This window comes from Oryctolagus cuniculus, chromosome 1 (assembly GCF_964237555.1).
Source record: "Oryctolagus cuniculus chromosome 1, mOryCun1.1, whole genome shotgun sequence".
In the NCBI taxonomy this organism is placed as follows: Eukaryota; Metazoa; Chordata; class Mammalia; order Lagomorpha; family Leporidae; genus Oryctolagus; species Oryctolagus cuniculus.
In genome coordinates, this window is record NC_091432.1 from 186,332,160 (window position 1) to 186,346,611 (window position 14,452).

The following is a 14,452-nucleotide window of genomic DNA, read 5'->3' on the forward strand; positions in this document are numbered from 1 at the left end:
TCAAATAAATAAAAGTTGCAGAGGAAAGGGAAGGGAGAGGGAAAGAGGAAGAACGAACAGTCTAGAATCGATGCATGAAATAGTTACCTTTAATACCTTCAGATCAAAAACTGGCTTCCTTAGTGTCCAGTGGACATGTTCTTAAAAACAAAGCACAACTGTACTTGGTTATGAACTTTGTGGAGTTTGCCTTCTCGGGTTGTGGTATTTGGGAGCTTGGAGCTTTCAGTTAGTGGGTTTGTTACCTGACAATGAAACTTCTGTTTCAAAAATAAAATTATACTGTAAAAATATGACTGTGAACAAATAATGAAGTCTCTGCACAAGAATCACACCTCCAAGTTCAGAGAATTGAGTTAGACTAAACTGTGCTGGAAGATGGTAAAGCAAGCAACTGTGGCAAAGAATGTGCCTTTCTCTTGCGTGGAAGGATTCACAGTGGACTCAGTGCCAGTGAAGGGTGGACAGGGTCATACTCAGGCATGCCGCCTTTCTGAGGGTATCCAAATTCACCCTTCCATTTCTCACATTGCGCAGAAATAGAATACAACTTCTCATTCCCTAAGTAAAGTGGACCAGCGGATGGAGAAGAAGGTGGATTTTAGAGTCATGAATATATGAATAAGCTTGAAAATACAGTATCTCCTTTACCTTATAGTAAAAATCCCCCCCCCCCAATTAATGAGTGATATGTGTTGGGCTACATCCGTTAGTCAGGGGCAATTTCTATGTGATTGTTCATTGATATTTTTGGTGCATGTACTTTTATATTCACTCATTTTACAAATTTGGATTCTATAATTAGATTATCTGGTTTGGAAACTCGGACTATGATACTTCCTGATGTAATTATTGTATAAAATTATTTAACCTGTTATTCTCATTGCCCCTCCCTTGTCCATAAAATAGGCCCATTATTAATATGCATCATTCATGGTTGTTGTGCCGATTAAGTAAATTCACATAGTTTAGGACAACACCTGACAATGAAGTGTGTCAGCTGCAATTCAAAAACACTTAAATGTCACTTTTGTAAAAAGTTTTAGGAGCCAGTACTGTGGTGTGGTGGGTAAAGCAGCAGAGGATGGCCCAAGTCCATGGACCCCTGTACCTGTGTAGGAGAGAAAGAGAAATCTCCAGGTTCCTGGCTTCAGATTGGCCCAGCTCCAGGTGTTGAGGCCACTGGGGAAGTGAACCAGCAGATGGAAGACCTTTCTCTTTCTGTCTCTCTGTAATTCTGCCTTTCAAATAAATGTTTTTTAAAAAAATATTTTAAAATTAATATCAAGTTTTTAATTCTATTCTGAGGTTTATATTTAAACCACCTAATTTGTTAAGAAATTCTTCCAAGATCAAAACCTAGAACCTCAGACTACCACACCCCAATTTCACTATGTATCCTCCTCCAAATCACTCCCATCACTGTTTGCTGTCCTTCCATATCATCCTTTTTTATTACACTATCCCTTAGTGTGAAAAAATGCCCAAGTCAGTATATTCTGCAACAGAAACACTCTCCCAAAAGGAACAGTTTAATTGCAGGATTAGCTCAATTTGTTCTTTTTAGAAAGCTTAAAATCTAATACATAGATTAAAAAAATAAAAATGTAACAATCATTATTTTATTTGTCAGAATTACACAGTGAGAGAGAGAGAAAGGTTCATCCTCCCCCCCTCCCCCACAAATGGCTGCTATGGCCGGAGCTATGACAATCCAAAGCCGGGAGCCAGGTGCTTCTTCCTGGTCTCCCATGTGGGTGCAGGGGCCCAAGCACTTGGGCCATCCTTCACTACCCTCCCGGGCCGCAGCAGAGAACTAGACTAGAAGAGGAGCAACCAGGACTAGAACCCGGCACCCATATGGGATGCCAGTGCCGCAGGTGGAGGATTAACCTAATGAGCCATGGCGCCGGCCCCGATTGGTACATTTTATGTTAGAATAGTATTTTAAAACTGAATCTACCATCAGGATATGGCACATGAAATACTGGGTCATAGGACAAATAATGTAAGGCAATCCATTACTTTTATATTGCCCTTTATTCTATTTCTTTGCTGGATATTTTTGTTATATTTCACTATATTATGCTTGTTAAAGTAAATGAACATCTTTGCTTCTATAAATATTCATCAATCTATATATATGTGTAGATGCATTTCTATAAAATCAAGAAAAATGAATTTACCAGAAAGACCCTCAGGAATTTCTAGCAATAACAGTGATTTTAATGCAAAGTAGTACTCTCCTTAGCACAGGTGCTCTGAGGTTGCGGAATCCTCAGCTATCACAAACCAGCCTGCATGAAAGGTGAGTGGTCACAGTATCTTGGAAGCCACTCATAGTTGGAAGGCATATAACAGATTAGGAGGCCAGTGCTGTGGTATAGTAGGCTAAGCCTCTGCCTGCACCACCAGCATCCCATACGGGTTCCATTTCATGTCCTGGCTGCTCCTCTTCCAATCTAGTTCTTTGCTTATGGCCTAGGTGGGCAGTAGAGGATGGCCCAAGTGTTTGGGCCCCTACACCCATTTGGGAGATCCAGAAGAAACTCCCGACTCCTGGCTTCAGATCAGCCCAAATCTGGCACTTGAGGCTATTTGGGGAGTGAACCAGCGGAGGAAAGACCTTTCTTTCTGTCTCTCCCTCTCTGTCTGTAACTCTGCCTCTTAAATAATAAGTAAAACCTTTACAAAAATAGGAAATAAAAACCAAAACTTTGTTACGGTTTCTCTGTGAAATATAAGTGCCCATAATGTGTATCTGTGGAAAATTGTATGTTGTGCTCTGCAAAGCCTCTTACCCAACTTCTCTAAGGCTAATGTTAATGTTATTTAAGACTTTAAGTGGCATTTACAGTTTCTTCAAAAACTCCATAAAAACTGAATCTTATGTAACATACACAATGAGAAATCATAAAAAATGTAACCTATTAAAGGTTTCTTATTGTCTACTATTACAATTAACCTCTTTAATGATACTGTCACCTGTCAGCAATGCTTACTAAAATTATTATTCAGAAATAAGTATTCAAACACACACATATAAATATAAATTACATGATTTATGGGTCTCTTACAGTTCCAATTCTAATGTACTCTGACAAGACTCACACTTCAAAAATCAATGACAGCAAATAAAGGAAGAGATGTGTTTACCTGCTGCTACAAAGGTAAGTTTAAAAATTATACTGCTATTGAAAGACAAGTAGATGAAGCAGGGGGAGTGTACAGGGTCAGCACACCATTATCCCGATTCTCATTCTCTTTCTTCCTCCAACTTCCTGTCTCACTGAAGCTGCTAATGTATGGGCTCCCTATTCTGCTGAGACTGCCCATTAGAAATAATACTTCTACACTCATCATGGATAATGCAACTGCCACAGAGAAAATTCAAGCCAGTTACAATGCATGGTACAAAGCTATCTAAAATATAAGTGTGGGTGTTTCAGCTTGGGTCTTATCTCATTTGAAATTGAAATATGTTTGCAATGCTTGAATGTGGGAAGATTAATTATCACCTCTGTTTCAAAATAAGCAGCAGTAGAAACCCATCACATGAAAATGTGGAAGTGACATTGTCGACAGCTAACAAGAGAGGTTTTCAGCTGGAAAAGGGTGCAAACAGAAACAAATGCATTCATATTTCTAAACTGCAGCCAAGCAGAAACGATATTTGATACTGAATTTGCCACAGAAAACTAGGGCCCCTTTTTCGTTAGGAAGCTAAATACAGCAAGATAAACCATGGAACTCTGCATCCTAGTTAGATCAGTGCCTTCACATTTCCAAGGTCAGTCTACCTCTGTGCCACCCCCTCAACCCTTAAGAGAAGACATATGCAGTCCCACCATTGACTGGCAATGTGGCCTTTCACAATATCAATCTCTCCAAGCTGCAGTCTCCCCATCTGTAAAATGGACATTATCAGTGCATGCTTAACATTTGGAGTGGATGCGAGTCTATTATGTTTTGGGGTAAACATGAGCACAGCATCTGGCACACAGTGAGATCTCAATAATTGTTATTTTTGCTGTTGCAAAACCGATCACTCTGCTCCTAAGCTATTAGAGCAAAATCTCCTCCTTCCTGTCTGAATGCAGCTCTATCTCAAAAGCAAGGGTAACTTAAGGTTCAGTTTCTCACTCCTCCTTACATTTCAGTGATTCTAAGATCATTTTGGTGCCTCATTCCAGAAAGACATCTCTTTTTTTTGTTGTTGTTACAGTTCTAAATGTCACGTCAGGACTTCCATAGCTAATATCAGGCCTTTAAGAATGGTCTCTTGGGCCACGTGAGCACTGGCATTGTGTAGCCCAGGGCTCATTACAGATCCCTTTTGTTAATAGGGAGTCTTGAAGTTACTAAGTCTGCTGTCTATACCATACATTAAGGTAATGAGATGAAAATGGTATAAATTCAAACCATTTGCCCCCCTACTCTGCCTTTATTTCTCTCTCAATCTATGTTGCACAATGACATAAAGTACCACCTTTGGAGGTGAGCCTGCCCCATGGTTAATCACCCTGATGCATACTAAGATATCCCACACTATAATTTAACATGAAGAACAACTAGGGGTTGTGTTGAAACTGTCATGACTCACAGGAATCTACTAATTTTGTCCTGTTCACCTTCATTCTGTAACTTCGCAAAAATTTCTGCCAACATTGTCGGGGGTGGAGAATGTGGGGAAAAAAAAAAGAAAAAGGAGCTCTTTATGAAATGACACCTAAAATCATTGATAGTGTCTCCCCGATTCCCCAGGCAAGCTCTTTCTGAGCCACTCTAAGCCCTCCAGAGACAATTTCTTTGATGAAAGTCAAGCTTCCCTCTATCAGGCTCTCAAATCTTCAGCAAGGGTAATCATTGTTGAAGCCCGAAGTGTTGTCTGCTACCTTGATGTTGCTGGTGTTCAAAGAGGCAAACAAAGTCAGCCTGATTGTTTTAGGTTTGGATTAGTCTGGAGCACATAGGGAAACATTTTAAAGGCTTATTTTGACTGTTGAAGTGAGTGGATATGACAGCAGTCGTCAGGGGAAAAATATGTACCATGCAAACACCCAAATATCCCACAGCAACCAGTTCCAGCTACTTTGCAGTAGCACATTAGATGGCAAATTGTTTTCCTAAACAGCAGCAAAACCAGGGCAGTTCTCCAAGAAATTTAAGAAAGGGTACAACCACAAAGAGGCAACCAGGATAACATGGCATTCAAAGGCTTTTGGAAGTAAACTCACACAGCATATCTCATTGCATTACGTCTGTGGTTTGATACACAACTGATTCCGTGTGAAATGTGATTATTTATAAATCAGACATAGATTTGGCAGATGTTGGTTCGTTTTGTCCAAAGATAGTGGTAACTAACAGAAAGGAAAGCAATTTGTGTTGGGAAATTGAAAAGAAACAAGCAACATACGACAAAGTAAAAAGTTAAAGCAAAACGAACTGGTTATGATAAACCTTATTTTCTGAAAGCAGTTTTAGAATTCAACGCAATCACATAAAACTCTGAGTTTGTGACTAGAAATCTACCAAGACAGTGCTTACTGTAGTATGATGTACATTTTTAGCTTTTTTATTCAAGTGAGAAAGCTATCATTAACATGGCAGGGACCCCCTTGACTCTGCACAAAAATATTTAACTGTCACACTATGGGAGCCCAAGGTCTCAGAGGGCTCATGCGTGACACTCATCAATTCCAAAAAAAATAACACCCAAAAGTCCAGACTGGGGAGATATGAACTTTACTTACAGGAGTGACTAATAGCGGCTGGTCAGTAATCCAGACTGCCTGGCCAGAGAGTACAACGTTAACTAATAGATAACTAAACAAGCACAACTGATTCATGGTCAAAACAGCCTGGCTTGTTCCAGGAGGTTCTACAATGCTATCAGCTCAAAGACACAAGCTACAGCTGTGTTGGGTTTCCATTGGCCCTGCACACCAGATTCAACTTAAAATGTTTACTCTGGGGGGGGGGGGTGAATGTTTATTTGCAGAAGAACCTCCTCTACTACAACACTTAAAGATCCTGAGCCCCAGGTTTCATTTTCTTCTCCCCAAGAATGTGTTTTAGGTATAACAGATTATTCCAGGGGCCAGAGCCATTGTAATTTATAGTGGAAAAAATTCTACCTGAACTAGTCCATTTTAAAACAGCTCGCAGAAAGGAGCAGTGTGGGGCACAGCTGAGACCAGTCACAACATGAAATCTCTTGCTCCTAGTTTTCTCTTCCAGTTGCCTTCTTTCCTCCTAATGTGTAAAAGATTTTAAGCTCAAATCATCTCACTTCAGAGAGGAAGTGGCTCTCCCTAACCCGTTTTTATCTCCAGATACTTGTGGAGAGCTGAACTCGAAACCAATAGACGGGGCACATGCTCCACTTTATGCAAATAAAGGCAAGTATCCAAGAACCTGTACAAGCAGGAGAGAAAGCGTTCCCCCAAAAGAAGCTGGCTGGGGGGCAGGTTAATGGGGTAATAGAGCTATCAGAAGACGGCTAGGGGAGCTGTGATAGCAAAATCCCTTGATCTCTGCTGTGCTACGGTCAGACTGGCTGTTCAACACATTCTTGCATGTTTGCATTTCTCTGACATTTCTCAGATCAGCTATTCCATGAAGAAATAAAACTCACCTGTGATGGTAAATAGTATGTGTCAACTTTCCTGGGCCACACAGTCCCCTGTTAAGAATATTCTGGGTGTTTCTGTGAGGCTGTTTTTAAATGAGATTAATATTTACATGTACAGACTAAGTAAAGCAATTTGCCCTGCCTAATGTGGATGGGACTTATCCAATCACTTGATAGCTGGAATAGAACAAAAAAGCCTGACCCCCTCCTAAGAGAAAATTCCTTCTGCCTGTTTGCCTTTCATATTGGCTTTTTCTTGCCTTTAGAATTGAACTTAAACTTCATCTCTTCCTGAATCTTACAGTGTGTGTGCTGTGCGTACACCACATGCACACTCACACAAAATTCATTCCACTTCTTCGGAGACCCTGACAAACGTGCTAATCTCTGTGCATGTTTGCATTCTTTATGAGAAGTCATAAAGCACAGAAAGAACACAGAAAGTGTTGAAGCTCCCTCAGAGTGTAGGTGCCCTCTTTACTAGGTGGAGGGGGCAGTGAGAAGACCAACTTCTTCTTAGGGTAAAGTTGTCATATTTTTTTATTTATTTATTTATTTTTTTTTTTTGACAGGCAGAGTGGACAGTGAGAGAGAGAGACAGAGAGAAAGGTCTTCCTTTGCCATTGGTTCACCCTCCAATGGCCGCCACGGCCGGCACGCTGCAGCCGGCCCACCACGCTGATCCGATGGCAGGAGCCAGGTACTTATCCTGGTCTCCCATCAGGTGCAGGGCCCAAGCACTTGGGCCATCCTCCACTGCACTCCCTGGCCACAGCAGAGAGCTGGCCTGGAAGAGGGGCAACCAGGACAGAATCTGGCACCCCAACCGGGACTAGAACCCAGTGTGCCGTCGCCGCAAGGTGGAGGATTAGCTTATTGAGCCGTGGCGCCGGCCTAAAGTTGTCATATAACTATGCACTCCACAGGAGAAAACAAAAAGGCCTGTATCCACTTGGTGGAAATGAGGAACAATTCTAACCTTTTGTTGTTGCCATTAGATATAAAGTTTTAAAGCAATCTTAAACCTTAAGGCCTGGGATAATGGCTTTTTTTTTTTTTTTTTTTTTTTTTTTTTTTTTTTTTTGGACAGGCAGAGTGGACAGTGAGAGAGAGACAGAGAGAAAGGTCTTCCTTTTTGCCGTTGATTCACCCTCCAATGGCCGCTGCGGCCGGCACATCGCGCTGATCTGAAGCCAGGAGCCAGGGCTTCTCCTGGTCTCCCATGGGGTGCAGGGCCCAAGGACCTGGGCCATCCTCCACTGCACTCCTAGGCCACAGCAGAGAGCTGGCCTGGAAGAGAGGCAACCGGGACAGAATCCGGCGCCCCAACCGGGACTAGAACCTGGTGTGCCGGTGCCTCAAGGCGGAGGATTAGCCTATTGATCCAGCGGTGGCTGGATAATGGCTTCTAATTACATCTCATCACCCATCAGCTCCAGATATTCCGCAATTGTTAACTCATGGAGATTTTGTGAAAATTAAATGGGCTACTAAACAAAAAAATCTACCAACAATAACACAAAAGTGCTCAAGAAAATTTAGTTTCCTTATTTTTTCTTCTGTTTAAAAAAAGAGTTAACCAAGCAGACCTGAGACTACTATCTTTAGAAGCCCTACTTCAAGTGGGTACTTGGCTAGCACCTGGGTACAATTTTCCCTTAGTATCCAAAGGAAATTGGTTCCAGGACCCCCCTCCCCAAAATCCATAAATGTTCAAGTTTATATATAAAATGTCATAATATTTGCATATAATCTATGCATAGTCTCCTGTATACTGTAAATCATCCCTAGATCACTTATAATATCTAATACAATGTGAATGTTATGGAAATGATTGATATACTGTCTCATTTAGGGACAGTGACAAGAAAAAGGAGTCTGTATACATATTCAGTACAGATACAATGTTTTCAAATGTTTTCTGAGTTTGGTTGAATCTGTGGATGCAGAGCCCATGGATTTAGAAAGCAGACTGTACTTGGATTTAGTAGAGTTCCCACTATGGTCTAAATGATTACATTGGCTCTCTGTGCCTGAACTGTGCAAACAATATGGCTTATACTGAACATCTGCTTCCTCTGGGAGACAAACTTTGTTACAAGAGTGCATCTATATGACTGGCCTCCAATAAAATCTTTGTATTTCTAATGAACTTCCCTGATAGACAACATTTCACGGTCGTCGTCACAGTGTAATGCTGGGAGACTTAAACATGTCCTGTGTGAATCCATAGGGAGAGGATTCTTGGAGAATCTTCCAGACTGTTTTCCTCATGTGCCTCTTCCTTTTGCTAATTTTGCTCTCACTGTAATAAATCTTAGCTACAAGTACAACTATATGTTGAGCACTCTGAGTTCTAACAAATCACATAGGCGGTCTGACCTCTGAGTTCCCAGCCAGCCCCTCAAATCAGCTCAGCCTTCAAAATCTCTTCTATATCAGCCTGTGCCTGATTTCTGTACATTCTACCCAAATCCAGCACACCCAGAGACAGTAAACTTGAAAATATAACCATAGCGATATTGGATTTAGAACAGCAGTCTTTCTTTTTTATGATAATTTGCTAGCTGGGGCCAGTTACCTTGATAAAGAAAATAAAACTGTATATTTTATACATAAAATTTTAAGTCTATATTCATAGTTAACAATCTGGTTATTTTACAGATGCAAGTTAAGCCCAAAAGTTTAGTTATAACGGAGTTACCACATCTTTCGTCTACAGAGGCTTTAAGGCAGGTATAAACAAGATGCCTGCCAGAGTTATCCAAAAAGATCAATAAAAGAATTATAGAATGCCTAGTTTTGAGCATTACTCTTTTGTGATGAAATTTCCAAGATACATTAATTGTAAAAATCTACGCTTGGTGAATGGAATTACAATTTTTCCTATGGACTCCTTCTACGTATAACTGATTAAGTCCTTTCAGTTGGTAACATATCTCATTTTTTTTTATTTTTAAAAACTAAATTGAGTTTATTGCTGAACTGCTTTCTTCTTGCCTCCATGTGTAAGTAAGAATGGATTTCGTACACCACAGCTCACCATATGTAGATACTGTTCTTACAGGGTAATGTTCTTAGGTGGTAAAGACACAGGTCTTTTCTCTTTTCAAAATGAACGCATTTTCTTGCATAGAAACTAGGAGGCCCAGAAAACACTTACAAGTAGGAGATAATAACTGATTTAGGTGGTTTAACGGGGGTCTAGGGAAAGCAGACTGCAAAGTTACAAAAGCCCTATCTACATACACAATACCAGCTCTCTGTGAAGGGCATAAGATACTAGGCACGTCCACTGTCTCCTCTGTCTGGAGGATCTCTCTCATCCTCCAAAACCTCCAAAATGTATTTGCTAAAGAGTAAAGCGCAGGAAGTCAGCCTTTTAACAAAGGCTGTGAACAAAGCACCATACTGGAACCAGAGATACTCAGTGAAATTCTGCCTTCTTCCTAAGGACATCTGCCTCCGCCACTTATGCCCCTCTACAACTCAGCTCCAACCGACAAACAGGCTTATACTCTCTTCCCAGGGAAACATAAGAGTCTAGTTTTTGCACCAAAGAAATGGACTGGCTTAAGAGAAAAGATGTAGGTATCTGTGAATATCCTAATGAAATAGCCATGTTCCTGCTTGATTATCCAGTAATGAAGCTAATCTTTTCACCTTGTGCCAGAGATACAAGTCCTTGTCTCATGTTTTATGCTTTGTTGATAAGGCTTTTATTATTTTATTAATAAACTGTTTATTTGTGCCTCACTGATAATATGTGCAAAAATTTTTTTGTTTTATTTTATTTATTTGATAGAGTTAGAGAGAGAGAAAGAGAGAGAGAGAGAGAGAGAAAGAGAGAGCGAGCTTCCAACTACTAGTTTACTCCCCAGTGGCTGCAACAGTCTGGGCTGGGCGATGACAAAGCCAGGAGCCAGGAAGTCCACCCATCCAGGTCCCCCACTTGGTAGTACTTGGTCTAAGTCCTCGGGCCACCTTCGGCTAACTTCCCAGGCACATCATTAGGGAGCTGAATCAGGAGCAGAGCAGTCGGGGTTCAAACCATCACTCCAACATTGTATCCAGCACAGCAGGCAACGGCTAAACCCTCTGTGCCACACTGCAAGCTCAGTGACAAAGTTCTTGAAAAATAGACAAATATCACTAGAAGTTTGAAATTTCTGAGAAAATGAAAGAAGATAAATAGCTCTGCCTCCGAAAAAAGAATACAGAGAAAAATAGAGAAAAGAAAATAAAAATGGGGCCATTGCCGTGGCATAGTGTGTAAGGCCACTGCCTGTAGTGCAGGCATCCCATATGGCCACCACCAGTTTGAGTCCTGGCTGCTCCACTTCAAATCCAGCTTCCTGCTAGTGTGCCTAGCAAAGCAGCAGAATTTGGTCCAAGTCCTTGGGCCCCTGTGCCCATATGGAAGACCTGGAAGAAGCTCCTAGCTCCTGACCTCAGATAAGCCCAACTTTGGCTGTTGCCACCATCTGGAGAGTGAACCAACACATGGAAGATCTCTCTAAGTCTCCAGTCTCTGTCTCTGTCTCTGTCTGTCTCTATCTCTCTCTCCCTCTCTCTCTTTTTCTCAATCTCTCTCTCTTTCTCTCTCTTTGTGCCTCTTTCTAATTGTTCATTTCAAATAAGTAAATCTTAAAAAAAAAACTGAAAATGAATATGTAAAAAGTGTTAATACTCTCAAAAATAGAAAAAAAGATAAGATAAAAGTCGAAAATTCTCAAGTATAGAAAATAGCTTTTTATTTTAAAAATACAAAATATATATAAAACAAAATATACTTTACAGAATGGCTGAAAAATATAAGGGTGGGTATTTTGCTTAAAGATGCCAGTTAAGCCGGCGCCACGGCTCACTAGGCTAATCCTCCGCCTATCGGCGCCGGCACACTGGGTTCTAGTCCTGGTCGGGGTGCCGGATTCTGTCCCGGTTGCCCCTCTTCCAGGCCAGCTCTCTGCTGTGGCCAGGGAGTGCAGTGAAGGATGGCCCAAGTGCTTGGGCCCTGCACCCCATGGGAGACCAGGATAAGTACCTGGCTCCTGCCATCAGATCAGCGCGGTGCGCTGGCCGCAGCGTGCTGGCCGCGGCGGCCATTGGAGGGTGAACCAACAGCAAAGGAAGACCTTTCTCTCTGTCTTTCTCTCTCACTGTCCACTCTGCCTGTCAAAAAGAAAAAAAATTAAAAAAAAAAAAAAGATGCCAGTTAAGATGGCCACATTCCATTTTGGAGTGCGTGTGTTTGAGTCCCAGCTGTGACTTCTGCCTCCAGTTTCCCCAGTGTAGACTCTGGGATACAGCAGATGATGGCTCAAGCAGTTGAGTCCCAGCCTCTACATGGGACCTGAACTGATTCTTGGCTCCTGGTTTTGGCCTGGTCCTGGCCAATATTGGCACTTAGAGCGTAAACCAACAAATAGGCACTCTCTCTCTTTGTCTAATCATTTCTTTCTATCTCTCAGTCTCTCAAATAAAAACAAATAAACAAAAAAAATGTGGTCTTGAAAAGGGAAAAAAAAAAAAAAAAAAGGAAGGAGGGGAGTTGAAGCAGTCCCAAATAAAATGGACTCAAAATTCAAAGAGAATAAATATGAAAGCAAATGCAAAGGAAAACATAGAAAGCCCAATACCTAACTATATATGTCTAAAATAGGATAATGCTCCAAAAAATAGATGGGAGAAAGTTCTTTAGCAGTATGATTATAGTCTATAACTGAAAAACATGCCCTTCAAGATATCAATGGCCTAGAAAGTACCAGCGTGAAAAATCCCACAAGAAATAAATATAACATTCCACAGGAGAAATAACAGATGAAGTATAAATATTAGTAAACCATATTCTGCTTCTGAAATGCAATGCCTGCAGCCAGAAAACCTAGTTTTTAAGACTCCAAAATCATTTAGGAAAAACATCTTAAACACAGAATTCTATATGTAACAAAACATGCAATCAAGGGTTAAATAAAGATATTATTAGTTATGCCAGCAATCTAAAAATTTGCATTTTTAACTAGTAGGTTAACTACTGGAGCATGTGCTCATTAAAGTGACAGAGTAAATCTAGAAAGACAAAAAAAAAAAAAAAAAAATGGGATCCATACAGTCAAGGCAATCAACAGGAAAAAAACAATGAAAGCAAATGCTGGAGCCGGCGCTGCGGCTCACTAGGCTAATCCTCTGCCTCGAGGCACCGGCACACCAGGTTCTAGTCCCGGTAGGGGCGCCGGATTCTGTCCCGGTTGCCTCTCTTCCAGGCCAGCTCTCTGCTGTGGCCAGGGAAGTGCAGTGGAGGATGGCCCAAGTGCTTGGGCCCCGCACCCCATGGGAGACCAGGAGAAGTACCTGGCTCCTGCCGTCGGATCAGCGTGGTGCACCGGCAGCAGCGCGCCAGCCGCGGCAGCCATTGGAAGGTGAACCAACGGAAAAGGAAGACCTTTCTCTCTGTCTCTCTCTCTCTCTCACTGTCCACTCTGCCTGTCAAAAAAAAAAAAAAAAAAAAAAAAAAGGAAAAAAAAAAGAAAGCAAATCCTGGGATAAATGTAAAAGCATTACCAAACCACCAATCCTGTTTGAAGCAGAAATATAGAATATTCTGGAATGACCTCTTGTGGAAGAATATGGAAGCAATAATTTACTGATAAGCTGAGCCCCAATGAGAAGAGCTTCTTTGCTCTGGGAGCTTGAGGAATTTTTAATATTGTATTCATAGCAAAGCATCACGAGAAGAAAATGTAAGACCATTTTCAACTTGTAGGAAAAGTTTTACCACAAAGAAATATATTTAGAGTTTAGATATAAAGATATATAGATAGATATATAGATTAGCACAAAATTATATTTATATATGAATAAATGCTACAGTAAATTTTATTTTTCACAACTTTAGATTGACATTTGAAATAAGGAATATTTGTCTCTGCATGTGTGTGTGTAAAAACAGAGGGTGGTGGGCAGCAGTTAAGATGGTGATGACTGTGATGTCCACATACCATAGCACAGTGCTTAGTTTCCATCCCAAATCCACTCTTTATTACAGCTTCTACTAATACAAACCCTGGGGCGCAGCAAGTCATGAGTCAAGTAGTTGAGTCCCTGCCACCCATTGCCAGGCCTGCTTGAGTTCCTGGCTTCTAGCGTTTATGGTGTGAACCAAGAGATAGTAGTGCTGTCTCCATGCCTTCTCCATGCCCCACCATCTTCCTTTCTATCTCACTTTCTCTCTCTCCCTCTGTCCCTCTCTCTCTCCTCTCTCTCTCCCCCTCTCTGCTCCCCCACTCATATAAATAAAAAAGTATATACATAGTCGTAAAAAATAGAGAGGACCATGCCATAGCGAAAATTTCTAGTATGTTGAATCAAAGTAAGGAGGGTGTTTTGCTGGAGTCAACTTCAAAGGTCTTCCTTCTTCCCAAGCCACAGTTTCATCTCTGAAATTTCTTTTACTGGCTCACTCAGTCTCAAGGGCATGTTCTTTTCCTATGATCATCTCTAAAATTCTCTAACCCCTAAAGATTACCTACAACTCCACTTGTGTTATCACCTTCTGTTTTTAAGCCTCTGAGAAAAAGTGGACACGGATGCTTACATTGTGAAGTTGAAGAATCTGAAATTCAGAGTTTCATTCCTCAAAGTCAGATGACCAACATCAAAATTCAAACGTTTCATTCTGAGCTCTGTGGTGTTTCTCTCACCGATTATGCATGAAGCCACAGACAAATCTTCTCTGCATTTTCTGTCACAAGAAAGTCTACGTTGTCTGCACATTGGGAGGGAGAAGACAAGAATAGGCAATGGTAGAATTAAGGA